We start from the raw sequence: 17,221 nt of genomic DNA on the forward strand, positions 1-17,221 counted from the left end.
AATTAATTAACATCGCGTATTGAAATGTCTACCTTTATCCAATGAAATGAACAATAACCATAAACTATTAACCCAGCAAAGCTCAATATGTGGAATGGCTGAACCAAAACAACAGAAACTAGCTGCAATGTTCCAGATCGGTCTTAGTGGCTGGCGCTGCTGCCTCACAGTGCCAGGGACCCAGGTTCAATTGCAGCCTCGGGTGGAGTTTGCATGTTCTCCCTGTGTCTGCGTGGGTTCCCTCCCACAGTTGGAGGACGAGCAGGTTAGGTGAATTAGCCATTAAGCAGGGTGATAGGGTTGTTGCGGAGAGGAGGGAGGGAGTGGTTGTGGCTGGCTGGGATGCTCTTCAGAGGGTCAATTTCAACCTGATGGGCTGAATGGCCTACCTGTACCTGTACCCTGTAGGGGTTCTCTTTTCTGATTGTATCCTGCTAGCTCTGAGCTGGCAAGATGAAGAATATATCAAACTGCTGGAAAAAATATTGAACAAGACAGTCCAAATGGCTGCTGTCCATTAAGCAGAAAGTCTAGTCACTCTCAGAGCAGCTGGGATTGCACCAGAAGTAAAGTTTTGGCAGAGTTGTTCAGATGGAGGGATAAAAATTCTTCAAATTTATTGTCAGTTCATGACTATCTTAAACACCATCTGCTAAAGGAGACACTCTCCCATGGTGAGATGATGATTGGCTGCGAAAGGATTGATCAGTGATAGTGGAATCTATGTTCTTAGGGGTGAACAGCCCTTGAAGTAATTTGGTTTATAAATCTCTGTATATCTCACTCCTATCTGAACCTTGGTTGAGTTCTAATGCTCAATCCAGTCAATCTTCCAAGACGGTAAGTTTCTATCTCTGAGACACTGTTCAGTTCATTTTCATGATGACAGAAAGTTCAATTCTCAGTAACTGATCACTCACTTTCCCTGATCTTCTCATGTTCCTCATTACCGAAATACCCGTTCATTCAGAACTCTCAGTCCCATTTTTAAATCCCATCCACCATCACCTCCACCTTTGCTGACGAGTGTGCTGAGGTAGAAATCCTGGCCCTAGCTCCGACTCCAGCTTCCAGCGCAATGGAAGCATCCTTCAACAGATAGAAGGATGGTAATCTATTATCAATGGAGATTGACTGATAATTATTATCATTATTATTGTTACTAGAAAGAAGTAGCTGCAAAATAGGAAGGAGCAGGTTTGGGACTGAGTTGAGGAGGAACTTCTTCACCCAAAGAGTTGTGAATCAGTGTAAATCCCTGCCCAATGAAGCAATTTAAGGCAAATATAGATTTTTAAACAGTGAAAGAATTCAGGGTTATGGTGAGTGGGCAGGTATGTGGAACTGAGTCCACAAAAAGATCTTATTGAATGGTGGAGCAGGCTCAAGGGGTCAAATAGCCTACTCCTGCTTCTCGTTCTTATGTTCTTAAGACCCAGAGGTGACCACCAGGTTTGAAGTGGATTGCAGTTTGAAAAGCAGCAGCAGCAGCAGCAAATGAGCAGACTGAGACAGAAAAAACTATTGACCTCTGTTCTCTTTTTAAACATTCCCACTCCCTTGAGTGTTTAAGTCGTTACTGGTTTACATGTGGATCTCCATTATGTAACTACCTACAACACACAATGTAGCAAATCCAAGTGTCTTAATATTTCCTGTCCAATATTCATCCAAGTGAGTTATCACATTCAGGAAGGTACTGCCAGAAAGAGAATTGTAAGCAGGTTCAATCATAACTTTCAAAAGGGAATTAGATAAATAAAGGAAAAATTACAAGATTATTTGTAATAAGCCTCTGTGCTGTTAACAAAAGCACTGGGAACCGGTGTCAGTACATTATAACAGTGAAACAAGAAGAAGTCATTTTGTAACAACAGACTGTGTTAGTGTTTAACCTTGACAATATGCAGCATAACTCATCCCTTTATTCCCAATTCCTTTAGATACCCTGGCAAACTGACCCTCAACTGTTGAATTTTGATAGTGACTTCTCCAGCATCACACTTTCTGTACAAAGTAAACGTTCTTCTGATTTCTGCTTTACATCATATGGCCTGAATTTCTGTTGACTCAGGATGACTTGGGGGCAGGACCCGATTCCAAGATTCCGTCCAGCATTTCTCTTTCCAGCAAAGTATGTGAGTGTAGGATAAGAATGAGGGCAGACCACCATCACCAGCCTTTCTGCTGTGACAGCATCTACAGGATGCACTGCAGAAATTCACCAAAGCTCCTTAAACAGCACCGTCTAAAACCACGACCATTTTCGTCTAGAAGGCAGGCAGCAGATATATGGGAACACCACACCTGCAAGTTCCCCTCCAAGTCACTCAACATCCTGACTTGGAAACATATCACCACTTCTTTACTGTCACTGCATCAAAATCCTGGGATTCCCTTCCGAAAGGCATTGTGGCACATGGATATCAGTGGTTCAAAAAGGCAGCTCACCACCTTCTCAAGGACAGTTAAGGATGGGTAATAAATGATGGCCCAGCCAGTGATGCCTGAACTAATTTTTAATAAGTCAGCTTTGAAGGAGCTCTTCAGCATTCACTGGTTCCATTGCATGAACAAACATTTTAACAATCCCCCTAAATCTGCCTCTTTCAGTCTCTGGGCTTGGTTCACTGCCTGATGGAGGAGGCAACAACACAGGGTGTATCCCAGTCACAAGGGGCTTTGAAATAAATCACAGACTGAATTGAAACACAGTTTAAAATGTTCAATTTAAGAGTTAGATAGAAATTTTACTGCAATGTTTGATTATTAGGCATGGTCTTTCCTTCATGGAAAAAAATAGCAGAAATTCTCAGAAATCCCGAGGAATGCCCCTGTACAAGGCCTTTGTTATCTTCATGGGGCTGGGAATGGAGTCAGCTGGGGATTTGGTTGAGCAGTCTCCTGTCCTTGTGTGGTTGGTGAGGCAAGTGTACGTACCCCAGAATGTGCAGAACAGGACAAGTTATGAGTCGGTCAGGAGCTCCTTTGTATAACCAGGTACCTCTTTAGGTCTGCTCCGGGACACCTTTGAAAGAGGTGGAGTATGGAACCCTTACAGCAATAAATCAGCCCTTTTGGACAGGTAAGGTAACTGTTTGAGAGATGCCAGGTGCTCTTTGAGACTGTGTGGAAACAAGTGCATAAATTAATGTAGGCATCAAACCGTCAAATTATAAAAGACGTGCCGAACTGGTGAACAGACCAGTCAAAGTTCCTTTATATCTTTTTAACCTTTTAATCTTTGTAGGAAAGATGTCCACAGAGTTGAAAAATAAAGTGTTCCATTTCAATGTGGTTGCTACCAAGTCGAAGATTTGCATTACTGGATTAGTACCATCTGACTGATTTCATAAGGTATGTTATGATAGTGGGGCGATTTCCATTTCACAATTTGACAGCCACAAGTAAGTTTGGACTCTGATGTGCAACTTTGAATTTCAATGCTCATTGTAGTTGAATTAATTTTTTGTTTTTATGAAGTGAAGGAATTTAAATTTAGTAAATGTATTTTAAATGAGCAGGGGTATTTTTGCGAATACAGTGAAGTCTGAAATACATTGACATAATGGAAATTTACTTCTTTTAAAATCAGTACGTGACACAAGAGTAGGTCTGAAGGCAAATGATGAGGGTACTACAACGGGTTTGCTGTGGATATAGACAGGCTAGGCTCCGAATTATCGACTACAGCTCTGCCTTTAACATCATAATTCCAACCAAACTAATCTGCAAACTCCAAGACCAAGATCTCTGCTCCGCCCTCTGCAACGGGATCTTTGACCTCCTGACCCACAGACTGCAATCAATAAGAATATGTGACATTTCCTCCACAATAATCCTCAGCACCACTACCTCACAAGGCTGTGTATTCAGCCACTTACTATACTCCCCATACACTCATGACCGTATAGCCAAATTTCATTCTAACTCCATCTACCAGTTCACTGATGACACCACTGTTGTAAGCCGGATGTCAAACAATGACAAGACAGAAATACAGAAAAGGGATAGAGTGCTTGGTGGCATGGTGTAGAGATAATAATCTCTCCCTCAACATCAGCAAAATGAAAAGGTTAGCCATTAACTTCAGGAAGCAAGGTGGAAGGAATACCCCTGCCTACATCAGTGATGCTAAGGTGGCGTTACACCAATCAACCCCACCACCCCGTGGCCAAACACTTCAACTTCCCCTCCCACTCTGCCAAGGACATGCAGGCCCTGGGCCTCCTCCGCCACCACTCCCTTACCACCCCATGCCTGGAGGAAGAACACCTCCTCTTCTGCCTCGGGGCCCTCCAACCCCAGGGCATCAATGTGGATCTTACCAGTTTCCTCATTTCCTCTCCCCACCTTACCCCAGTTCCAACCTTCCAACTCGGCACCATCCTCATGACCTGTCTCTCACCCTCCTCTCCGACCTATCACCATTACCCCCCACCTCCATCCACCTAGTGCACTCTTAGCTACCTTAACCCCCAGCCCCACCCCCCTCCCATTTATCTCACCACCCCCTCCCCTCACAGCCTCATTCCTGATGAAGGGCTTTTGCCCAAAATGTCAATTCTCCTGCTCTTCGGATGCTGTCTGACCTGCTGTGTTTTTCCAGCACCACACTCTAAACTCTAAGGTGGAGATGGTCAACAACATCAAATTCTTAGGAATGACGATCACCAACAATCTGTCCTAGTCTAACCACATTGAGATACCAGTCAATAAAGCACAACTACACTCTACTTCCTCAGGAAACTAAGGAAATTCAGCATGTCCATAAAGATTCTTACCAATTTTTATAGATCCGCCATGGAAAACATGCAATCTGGATGCATCACAGCTTGGTATGGCAATTGCTCTGCCCAGGACCATAAGAAATTAGAGATTTGTGAATGCAGCCCAGACCATGACGCAAGCCAACCTTCTAACCATTGACTGCATCTACAGTTCTCACTGCCTCAGGGAGGCAGCCAACATCATCGAAGACCCCTCCCACACTGGTTATAATCTCTTCCAACCTCTTGTGCCCAGCGTGGCAGGAGATATAAAAGCTTAAACGTACAGACCAGCAGATTCAGACTAGTTTCTTCCCTGCTGTTATTAGATTTCTGAATAGACCTCTCAAATTTTAAACTTAATGTTAATCTCGCTTTTTGTGCACCTTCTCTGCAGCCATAACATTGTATTCCTCGCCCTGTTCCATTACCCTCATGCACTTTTGTACAGTATGATCTGCCTGTTTTACATGCAAAACAACACTTTTCAGTGTACCTAGGCACATGTGATAATAATGAATCAAATCAGGGTGGGCAAAAACTTGGCAAATGAAATGGAATGTGGGAAAATGTGAGGTCATGCATTTTGTCAGGAAGAATAGGGGGCTTGAATATTATTTCAATGGAGATAAACTGCAGAAAGTTACAGAACAAAGGGTTTTGAGAGTTCTCGTGCATGAATCACAGAAAGCTAGCATCCAAGATCAATGGGCAATAGAAAAGGCAAATGGAACCACTGGCCTTTAAGTTCCAGGTGGATGGAATATAAAAATAGGGAAGTCTTGCTGAAGAGTCAGACCACAGCTGCAATACCCTGAAGAGCTTTGGGTCCCTTATCTAAGAAGAGATAAACTGGCAATGGAGCCAGTCCAGAGAAGATTGACTAGGTTCATCCTGCTTATGATAGGACTGTTATATGAGGAGAGGTTGAGTCGGTTTGGCCTGTACTGACTGCAATGAGAGACAACCTTATTGACATGCACAAGGTTCTTAGGAAAGTGACAAGGAACTGTTTCTCTCAGAGGGTAGTGAATCTGTGGAATTCTTTACTGCAGAGGGTTCTCCAGACTAGGCTATCAAATATATTCAAATTGGACACAGACAGATTTTAATCAGTAAAGGATTCAAGGGTTATGGAAAAAAGTCAAGGAAATGAAGTTGAGGATTGTTGGATCAGCCAGGATTGCATTGAATGGCAGAGCAGACTTGATGGGCTGAATGGCCTTCTTCTGCTCCCAAGTCTTACGGGTCCAGGGTCTACTTATGGTGGGCACTGGATGAGCTGGCCCAGTAGATAGAATGGTAAAAGGTGGTAAGTTTGGGAGTGTGGGTAGGCATTTGTTGACTGGAATTTCGTAGAGCAGCTATAAAGGGCCAGCTGGTAGGTATAGGGGCATAGGTTGGCATGGAGACAGTATGGGCTGGCATGATTGAGGAATACCTGATGTGAAGACGATATAAGGGTTATAGTTCAGAGGGCTGTTTTGGACTTAATGTGTTTTGTTGAATCTTCTACACAGTGCTGGTACATAGAGGTACGATTTCCACACCACCTACAGCCTTTACTCAGTCTGGAGGGATTGATTGATTCCCTTTAAAAACAAATCAGGAGTGTGACGGAATACTCCACATTTGCCTGAATGAGTGCAGCTCCAACAATGCTCAAGAAACTAGGCACCATCCCAAGACAAGCAGCCGGCTTGATTGGCACCACATCCTCAAGCATCTAGTCCCTCTCCACTGACACTCAGCAACAGCAGTGTGTACCATCCACCAGATGTATGGCAGAAATTCACCAAAGATCTCAGGCAGACTTTCCAAACCCATGACCACTTCCAACCAGAAGGACAGAGGCAGTAGATATATGGGAACACCACCACCTTCAAGTTCCCCACCAAGCCACTCACCATCCTGACTTGGAAATATACCACCGTTCCTTCACTGTCGCTGGGTCAAAGTTCGAGAAGTGCCTCCCTAAGGGCATTGTGGGTCAAACCACAGATAAAGATTTTTGAAAAAAGAACATTTGTCGGATGTGGCCATCATTGGCTGGGCCTGTGACTAGGGTCTGACCCTAGGTGCCCTTCAGAAGGCGGTGATGAGTTGCGTTCCTGAGTCATTGCAGTCCATGTGCTGTAGGTAGATTTTTTTAACAAAATCTTTCCCTTCCCCAGGTGTCAGCCTCTTTTTTAAAAAGTCGTTGCATCCAGGCTTTAGATTCAGAAAGTTATTGATTTAAGACCAACTTCAGAGACATGTTACCTAGGCTGATCCTTCAGTGCAAAACGGAGAGCGAGCTGTATTGTCAGAGGTGTTGACTTCAGCGAAGTCATGAAAACACTCAATCACTTATCCCAAGGGATACTATATGAAATATGAGAGAGTGCTTCCAGTGTCCTTGCTAACATTCATCCTATCACTAAAAATCAAATTCCCTAGGAATTGGCATAATTTGCCACTGTCTAATTTGCAAACAGTCACATTTGCAAACATTGCTACAGTAAAACCACATTTTAAAAATACTTCTTGGACTTGGAGTCCAAGTCAGGTGCTATATAAATACTGGCCCGATTCTTCCTAGCTATACTTAATAATTTATAAAACCTTATACATCAAATCATTCTTTAATCTCTTCTGCTCTGAATGGGGCTCTTTAATGGAGAACTTGTGGAGATATAAATTTCTAGTTGGACTAGACAGGGTAATCACAGGAAGGATGTTCCCAATGACCAAGGATTCACAGTTTAAGGGTAGGCTATTTAGGACTGTTGTTGTGGTTCTGTTCGCTGAGCTGGGAATTTGTGTTGCAGACGTTTCGTCCCCTGTCTAGGTGACATCCTCAGTGCTTGGGAGCCTCCTGTGAAGCGCTTCTGTGATCTTTCCTCCGGCATTTAGAGTGGTTTATCTCTGCTGCTTCCGGTTGTCAGTTCGAGCTGTCCGCCAGACTACTGCGACCACTAAGACTCATAACAGCACACAAACCAACAGCCACTCTCAGACAACATCTCACTAGGACAAAGGACCTGATACCCAGCATGAGCAAAACCAAGGTAGGGTACAAAATCCCATGCAAGGACTGCACAAAACACTACATCAGACAAACAGGAAGACAGCTAACAATCCGCATCCATGAACACCAGCTAGCCACGAAACGACATGACCAGCTATCCTTAGTAGCCACATACACAGATGACAAGTGACATGAGTTCGATTGGGACAATACTACTATTATAGGACAAGCCAAACAGAGAACAGCCAGGGAATTCCTAGACGCATGGCACTCATCCACAGACTCTATCAACAAACACATCGACCTGGACCCAATATACCGGCCACTACAGCGGACAGCTCGAACTGACAACCAGAAGTGGCAAAGACAAACCACTATAAATGCCGGAGGAAAGATCACAGAAGCGCTTCACAGGAGGCTCCCAAGCACTGAGGATGTCACCTAGACAGCGGACATAACGTCTGCAACACAAATTCCCAGCTCGGCGAACAGAACCACAACAACGAGCACCCGAGCTACAAATCTTCTCCCAAACTTTAGGACTGATGTGGAGAAATGTCCTCATGCAGAGAGTGGTGAGCCTGTGGAATTCTCTGCCACGAGAAACTGTCAAGGTGAAAACATTGAATGTTTTCAAGAGCGAGTTAGGGATTATAATAAATTCTTAGAGCTAAAGGGATCAAAGGGTAAGGGGAGAAAGAGAGAACACGGGGCTGAGTTGAATATTCATATTAAATGGCGGAGCAGGCTTGAACGGCCTAGTCCTGCTCTTACTTTCTATGTTTCTCTGTTTATAAATATCCTCACGTTTAATGTAACAACTTGCAAAATCTTGACAACATCCACACCTTGTTGGGCAACACTGTACCATTTGTGGGATATGCCAATTTAAAGTTGGCACAAGGGGTGCTAAAAATAGATCTAAATAATGTCAATACATGAAAGTAACCAGTCAAGCAGAAGCTAGCAATGAAATTATTCAAACACTATCACGATCATTTCGGCTACCCTCCTAGAGAGCAACTTAAACACAGTAACATCATGAGACATAAATAATACACCATTTACAACAAATAGTAGATACAGAGGAAAAGTACATCTGTAATTTGAACTCTGAATTTATACCATTACTGAAGTTTTGTACGTATATTCTGTAATGTATTTTAATTGGATAGTTAAATTTCTCCGATATACGCACATTCAATAGATTTGCATCAATTGCCAGGAGACTGCATCCCCAGATATGGTACTCCAAAGGGTACATTAGGGCATTATCCAGTCCACACGGACTGCATTCTAGGTACTGAGGGATGTAACACTGGAGACTCAAAGGTTGTAACTGAACATTTCCAATCTTGCTTGGATATGGGGTGGGACCAGAGGGTTAAATGCTGCCTGAGAAAGACGAGAGGGAGACAGCAGCTTCAACATTAGCTGTGTAGAGGTACTTAGGAGAAAAATGGTTCCTGGAGAGGAACCCAGAAACTGGGCCCAGGCCTAACTCTGTCAATCAGAGAGTTGATTGGGCACTGGCAGATTTCCTGCCCAAATTACTAAGAAGGAAGTCCTGCCTTGTGGAGAAAGGGGAATGGGTGGGAGCAAGAAGTAACAGCAGGAGAGTCCCTCTCTGTGTTTCCCACCCTGCCTGAGGTCCTGTCCCTCAATCTTTCACATTTTAATGCAGAACTATAGATCCCCATCCCTGTTTAACCACCCCCCCCCCCCCCCCCCCCCGCCACCACCAAACATACTGACAGACAGCACTAAATAAAAAAACTCAAAGAACTACTGAAGCTGGAAATCAGAAACTAAAACAGAAATTGCTGGAAAATCTCAGCAGGTCTGGCAGCATCTGTGGACAGCCAAGGCCCCATTAGCTCACCAGTCAGGTAGGCCGAATCTTTCTCATCTTGCTTGCAGCCTGAGGGAATTGCGGTCCAGGTACGATGAGGAATTTGTGGGTCGAAGAGGACTTCAATTGGCAGCAACTGTGGACCTCTGGCTCAGAACTGACCTGAGGCAGGAAGGTGGGAACAATCTCCTGAAACTTAACCGCCCCATTATCTGCCCTTGTTGCTTCTTGAGGGGGGGGGGGGGGGGGGGGGGTGTGTGAGGAAAATCCCTGCAGCAGAGACAATAATTCAGAAGATGATCAGCAGCAGAGTCACGGTCAAGTCACGTGATCAGGCTTTTGATGTAGGAACTGAGAGGAAGCAGTGTCTAGGCTAATGTGATTGACATATTTCTGAACTTGAGGAGGAAAAAACATTTGGTAAAAGTACCTCACAATAAATTGGTTGGGGAAGTAAAAGGCAATCAGAATAAAGGGGCAATGGAAACATAAAAGTCATACAGCACAGAAACAGACCCTTTGGTCCAACCAGTCCATGCCGAACATAATCTCAAACTCAACTTGTCCCACCTCCAACCCTTTCCTATTGATGTATCGATCTAAATGTTTTTTTAAATATTGCAATTGTGGAGTCGGTACTTCAATAACAAAAGGCAATGATGCAAGAGTTGTAAAACGTGGGAGAGATCAACGGAGAGGGGGTGCTTGAGATTGAGAGCAAAAAGTCCCTTTTTGCCACCAAGTTATGAATGGCAAGATAATGACGGATCTATCAGTATAGGCATTACTATTTTCTTTAATGTGTCATCTCACCTCATTAATGCTCAGTTTCCCACTCTCCCATCCACATATAGAAACCTGACAGCAACCATTCTCAACAGAAAAGTCAGAGCAGGTAGCTGGTGATTCCAAACTCACTGCTGCTCCAACTTGGCCACAGGCATCAAATGAATCAACTATATCAACTAGTGGGGAAAGCTGGTGGCAAGCACAGATAACCAGCTGACAGCCATCACCTTCCTGTCAGCTCAATATATAGCACTTGGGTGAGGTGATGGCCTAGCGGTATTCTCACTAGACCCAGGACCAAGGTAATATTCTGGGTGATTGGGTTTGAATCTCACCATGGCAGATGACAAATTTGCATTCAATTTTAAAAAACTGTAAATAATGTTGATCATGAAACTGTTGCCAACTATCAGAAAAGCCATCTAGTTCCTTTGGGAAGGTAACTGTCATTCTTACATGTGACCCACCGGAATATGGCTGACACTTTGCTGCTCTCTGGACAATTAGGGATGAGCACCAAATGTTGGTCTAGCCAGTGGCACCCTCATCATTTTTTTTAAAAATCCCACAACATGTTCCTTGGGCAGTGATATCCACACACCGTGGGCCACCAGGAGCTCCAAGTCTCATCAACAAAGTCGAGTGACAATTCCCCTCTGATATGTCAGAGACAATTGATAGGAGCCAATCAGGGCAACAGTGGATCACCAGCACTGGCCAGTGCCAGGAGGTCCTCGCAGTGGTGATAATGGGAGGACAAGTGGCTACCATTGGAGTGTGGGTAAGGAGTTGGTTCAAGAGAATAGGGAGTAAGGTTGCTATGCCATGTAGAGAGAAATCCTCCATGAATCCTTCCTAACGAAAGGCCTTTGCCTGAAAAGTCGATTCTCATGCTCCTCGGATGCTGCCTGACCTACTGTGCTTTTCCAGCACCACATTCTCACATCTGATCTCCAGCATCTGCAGTCCTCACTTTCTCCAAATATATCATTGAGCTAACTTGTAATAATGATTCAGGCCGCTGATCTGAAATTGGCTCAGGAACGAGAAACAGAGAGTTTGTTTTAAATAGACGATGCTCAGGCTTCTGAGAAGGTTAGAGTGGTGTTTTCCAGCACTTATTACACAGCCCTTCCGTTGCTGATGTATATTAGTGATCAGAACCTTAATAAGCAGGACATAATTGCAGAAGATACAGGTGAATGTTAACTAGTTCTCTGAGCGACATGGGCAGGCCAAAGCGCTGGGAAGATACAGAGCACAGATAAATGTGAAGAAATTTGTTTTAGAAGGAAGAAAGAAGAGAAATATTATCAGAACTTAGGAACATAACCAGGCTCATTTGCCCCTCAAGATTGTTCGGATGTTCAATCAAATCTTGAATGATTTGCACAAGTTGAGTGTGTGGGCAAATGCATGGCAGATGAGTATAATGGGGATAAGTGTGAGATTATGCCCTTTGGTAGCAAAAAGAAGGTGGCAGGTTATTATCTGGTGACAGTTGAGGAAAGGGGGAGGTGCTATGAGACCTGGGTGTCCTTGTACACCAATCACTGAAAGGAAGCATTGCAGGGGCAGCAGATGGTGAAGAAGGTAAATGGCATGTTGGCCTTCATAGCGAGGGGATTCGAGGACAGGAACAGGTATACTTGCTGCAATTATACTTGGTGAGACCAACCCTGCAATACCGTCTTGCAGGTTTGGTCTCTTTATTTGAGAACGAATGTTCTGACTATGGATGGAGAGCAACAAAAGTCTAATTCCTGGGGTGGCAGGACTGACATATAAAGAGTAGATTGGTTAGGACTTTGTTCACTGGAGTTTAAAACAGTGGGTGGGGGTTTGTGGAAATTCATAGGAACCGAGAGTATTCAAACAGGATTCAACAGGGTAAATACAGGAAGGATGTTTCCAATGACCCCAGGGAGTCCAGAAACGTGGGTCACAATCTTAGGATATGGAGTTGGCCATTTAAGATTGAGGTGAGGAGAATTATCTTCACCCAGAGAGTAGTGTGAGCCACAACACAGAGGCCAAAACATTGCATGTTTTCAAGAAGGCATTAGATATTGTTCTTAGGGCTAAAGGGATCAAAGAGTACGGTGAGAAAACAGGAACAGGTTATTCAATTGGATGATTCACTGTGATCGTATTAATGGCAGAGCAGCTTGGATGGACCGAATGGCTTACTCCTGTTCTATGGTTCTACATAACATAACACCACCCTCTGTTCTTTACATGATATCCTTTAATATTTTTTGGATAACAAAAATTAATTAGTCTCAGATTTGATCTTTGAATTAATCTTTGAATCATAGAATCCCTACAAAAAGATAGGGTGTAGACCCTGTAGAGTCTACACCGACCCTCCAAAGTGCATCCCACCCTACTCTAATACTCCAACCCCCTTGAAATAAGGCCCAATATTCCATTCACCTTCCCAATTACCTACTGCACCCCTGTGCTTGCTTTCTGCGTTTGTGCACAAGTACCCAAGTCCCTTTGTGTTACAGCTTTCTGCAGTTCTTCTCCATTTAAATAATATTCTGTTCTTTTGTTCTCCCTTCCAACACCATGTTTTCCCAATGTTTATACCCCATTTGTTTAACCTGTCAACCTCTCCCTGTAAATTGTTTGCATTCCTGTCATAACCTGCCTTTCAACCTATTTTGTGCTGCCTGCAAGTGTGGCTGCAATACATCCATTTCCTCCCCCGTGTCATTCATATACATTGTACTGTTGTGGTCCCAGCACTGGTCCCTGCGGAACTCCACTGGTCACAGGTCGCCTTACCCCACTCTGTTTCATGCACGAGTCAATTATTTATCCTACCTCTAACACTGTGGACTCTTTAGGTATGACTTAACCTTTTGTGAGGTACCTTATCAAACCACATCCGAGCGTCCAAATACAACACATCTACTGGTTCCTTCCTCTGAGAAAATGGCTGGGAGCACTGAAACTGCCTTGTCGATCGCTTCTCTTGCTGGGAAGCTGGTCCAAAACCCTTCCCACTGCCAGTAAAATCTCCCGACAACAGAACCTGGTCAGAGAGCTCTCCCCCTCTGGCTCCCCTGTGATTTTACTGTCACTCCCACTTTCCTCTCTTTACACCTCACTCTCTACCCTCATCAACAAACATAGTCCCAATTTTGAGAATCACAAAACTCTCTCTAGAGTTTAAGCTGCTCCTTTAACAAGGGTATGCACTCCTTGGCTTTTTTCGCAGAGAGGTTGTAAAAGCAGCGATTCCGAAAGGCCTAGGTTTGAAGGGTTTTAGGGCCAGTTTGAAGATAGCTAACAGATACTGCCTAAAGCAAAAGATTTTCCAGTTTAAAAAGAAACACAATGAAAGGGGAGTGGCCAGTTATAGAATCATAGAGATGTACAGCATGGAAACAGATCCTTCGGTCCAACCTGTCCACGCCGACCAGATATTCCAACCCAAACTAGTCCCACCTGCCAGCACCCGGCCCATATCCCTCCAAACCCTTCCTATTCAAACCCATCCAAATGCCTCTTAAATGTTGCAAATGTACCAGCCTCCACCAGTTCCTCTGGCAGCTCATTCCATTCACATACCACCTTCTGTGTGAAAAAGTTGCCCCTTAGGTCTCTTTTATATCTTTCCCCTCTCACCCTAAACCTATGCCCTCTACTTCTGGACTCCCCCAACCCAGGGAAAAGACTTTGCCTATTTATCCTATCCATGCCCCTCATAGTTTAGTAAACCTCTCTAAGGTCACCCCTCAGCCTCCGACGATCCAGGGAAAACAGCCCCAGCCTGTTCAGCCTCTCCCTATAGCTCAAATCCTCCAAACCTGGCAACATCCTTGTAAATCGTTTCTGAACCCTTTCACGTTTAACAACATCTTTCCGATAGAAAAGAGACCAGATTTGCACACGATATTCCAAAAGTGGCCTAACCAATGTCCTGTACAGCCGCAACATGACCTCCCAACTCCTGTACTCAATATTCTGATCAATAAAGGAAAACATACCAAACGCCTTCTTCACTATCCTATCTACCTGCGACTCTACGTTCAAGGAGCTATGAACCTGAACTCCAAGATCTCTTTGTTCAGCAAAACTCCCTTGACCTTACAATTAAGTGTCTCAGTCCTGGGGTGGTTTGTCTTTGCAAAATGCAGCACCTCACATTTATCTGAATTAAACTCCATCTGCCACTCCTCAGCCTGTTGGCCCATCTGAACAAGATCTGATTGTACTCTGAGGTAATCTTCTTTGCTGTCCACAACACCTCCAATTTTGGTGACATCTGCAAACCTACTTCCTATATCTCTTATGTTCACATCCAAATTACTGATGTAAATGATGAATAGCAGTGGACTGAGCACCCAACCTTGGGGCATACCACTGGTCACAGGTCTCCAGTCTGAAAAGCAACCCTCCACCAGCACTCAGCTTTTCTCTGGTTTGGTTAGGTTTTAGCAGTCTGGCTGTTCACTGAGAGCAGTCAGTCAGTCAGTTGTGAAGCTGCTGATCCTTCCCCCTTCCCTCTCTCTGATATGTCTCCTGTAAGAACCTATCTTAGATTTTTCCTTTCTTTGCAAAGGGGTGTTCATGGGGATTGTTGCATGTACTTGGAACACTGGGACAATGTTTGTTTTCAGAGAGGTTAAGTTATTCTATATTCTGTTCTCTTTTGTTTGCATTTCATTAGGTAATCTTGCAGATAAATTATTTTTTTGTTGAAAACTAAGTGGTCGGGCCAGTTGCATCACTCCTGGGATATCCTGCTTAAACAACGAGCAAAGTTAGGATCCCGACTACTTTATTGAAATGTTTTGAGAGGGCCTGGCATGGTCCATAACAACATGCCTAAAGTAGAGTTTCCAGTAAAATTCATGGTTAGTCTGGGCAGCATCATACTGGAGCTGGACCTGATTTTTTCCCCCCTAGTATTCCATTCCACAAGATAGAAAGGTCACTATTGTACCAACATTGATTTTAATGAGGTCCATACAGATGTCAAGGGTAGCAGGGTCATGACAGAGAGTTTGGTCATTGTGTAAACAATCATCTGGCAGGTGAGGGTGCAATGCTCAGGGCTACATGCCATAGCCAATGCAAAACTGGTGACAGCTGATTGTGGAAGAGCTGGAACCTGACAGGACAAAGGCTGCTTCCAAGTGGAAGATCCTTCAGGAAGTGAACTTGTGCCTGCTTTAAGCACAAGGAAGACAACAGGAAACTACCCCAAGCATTCTCAGATATGTTACTCATTGAACTTGAAAATGGGAGGCTTTGATGAGCACCAGAAGAGGTAGGTGGAAGATGGTGAGGCATGGGGGAGATGAGCAGAGGCCAAGCCCTTCATTACATCACTAATCAATGGAAGGGTTTCTCAGTATTTGGGTCCCCGCTGTTTCTCACTACTCTACATTTAGAACATCCTCTACTCTCCTCATCCAATCTGGATGATGCCAGATTTGCCGATTTGAAACTTCATGTGTTCCACCTTTTTATAATTCACTTTGTCTGTTCACAGCTTTGTACTGTTACATTTCTGTCTGGGCTATTGACAATGCCAATGATCTTACTGTCATTGCCAGACTCTCCATTCAATTATTTTAGTCATGAATCAATGAATAGTTGAGGTCCCAGTATAAATCCCTGCAGAATGCCATTGCTCACACTCTGTTCATGTGAAAACCCATCCAGACTACCAACTCTTTATCACTTCTCTCTCTATCCTTAACATCAATTCTCTCCATTCCATAAGGTTCACCATTAGCTAACAATATTGACTATACCACTCCCAAAATTCCTGTTAACTCCTTTTACCTGAAATGCTAACTACATAGGGGAGGCTCAAAGGGCTGAATGGCCTCTTCCTGCTCCTATTTGCTATGTTTCTATGACTTCCTGTACCAGAGTGTCATACTCAGTTTGATTATTTACTGTGCAGCGCTCTCATTCACGCAGGCTTCAAGAAGCTCAAACCTGTTGAACAACTGGCTAAGGTCTGAGATTCCAGCCTTTTCATCTACCAGAGCTTCAATATCTGCCCATAAAATGTTTGAGCACCTTCTGACACAAATGTCCAGGCGTCTGCAGCTCAGCCTCCAGCTCGTCAACTCTGAGCTGGCGTTGCCAGAGTTGCAGACACTTACTGGAGAAGTGTTTGCCATGGATCACACTAGCAACACAAGGCTGCCACACTCAGCAGTCACAACACATCACCTGCCATCTTTACACGTTACTGAGCCTTAATTAAGTAATCAATTCATGAGAAGGCTATCAAAAAGGCAGTTACATTGAGACAAATGCAACCCTGGGATTGTCTCCCTGCAGCAGGAAAGGTTAAGGGAATTTGATCGAGATGTTCAAATAAATCCAGAAATACTATTTTCAAGTAGCACTTTTGGAATACTGCATTCAATCTGGTCTCCCTGCTATAGGAAAGATGATGTGAAATTTGAAAGGGTTCAGAAAAGATTTACCAAAATGTTGCCTGGATTGGAGGGTCTGAGCTACAGAGAGAGATTGCACAGGCTGGAGCTATTTTCTCTGGAGAATCAGGAGGTTGAGAGGTGACCTTATAGAGGTTTATAAAATCATGTGGGGCAATGGATAGGGTGAATAGCCAAAGTCTTTTTACCCGAGTAGTGGAGTACCAAATTAGAGGGCACAGGTTAAAGGTGAGAGGGGAAAGATATGAAAAGAGCCCAAGGAGTAACTTTTTCACACAGAGGGTGTGTGCGTGTATGGAATGAACTGCAAGAGGAAGTGGTGGAGGCTGGTATAATTACAGGATTTAAATGGCATCTGGATGGC

The 17,221-nt window shown here is 44.0% G+C and overlaps 1 protein-coding gene across 2 annotated transcripts in view; it reads right to left on the reverse strand.

Moving 5' to 3' along the window:
* The window catches only part of LOC140467221 (transcription factor ETV7-like), an 80,184-nt gene that overhangs the window by 21,441 nt on the left and 41,522 nt on the right, over nt 1-17,221 (reverse strand). The gene's annotated exons all lie outside the window — the stretch shown is intronic.

This window comes from Chiloscyllium punctatum, chromosome 45, assembly GCF_047496795.1.
Source record: "Chiloscyllium punctatum isolate Juve2018m chromosome 45, sChiPun1.3, whole genome shotgun sequence".
In the NCBI taxonomy this organism is placed as follows: domain Eukaryota; kingdom Metazoa; phylum Chordata; class Chondrichthyes; order Orectolobiformes; family Hemiscylliidae; genus Chiloscyllium; species Chiloscyllium punctatum.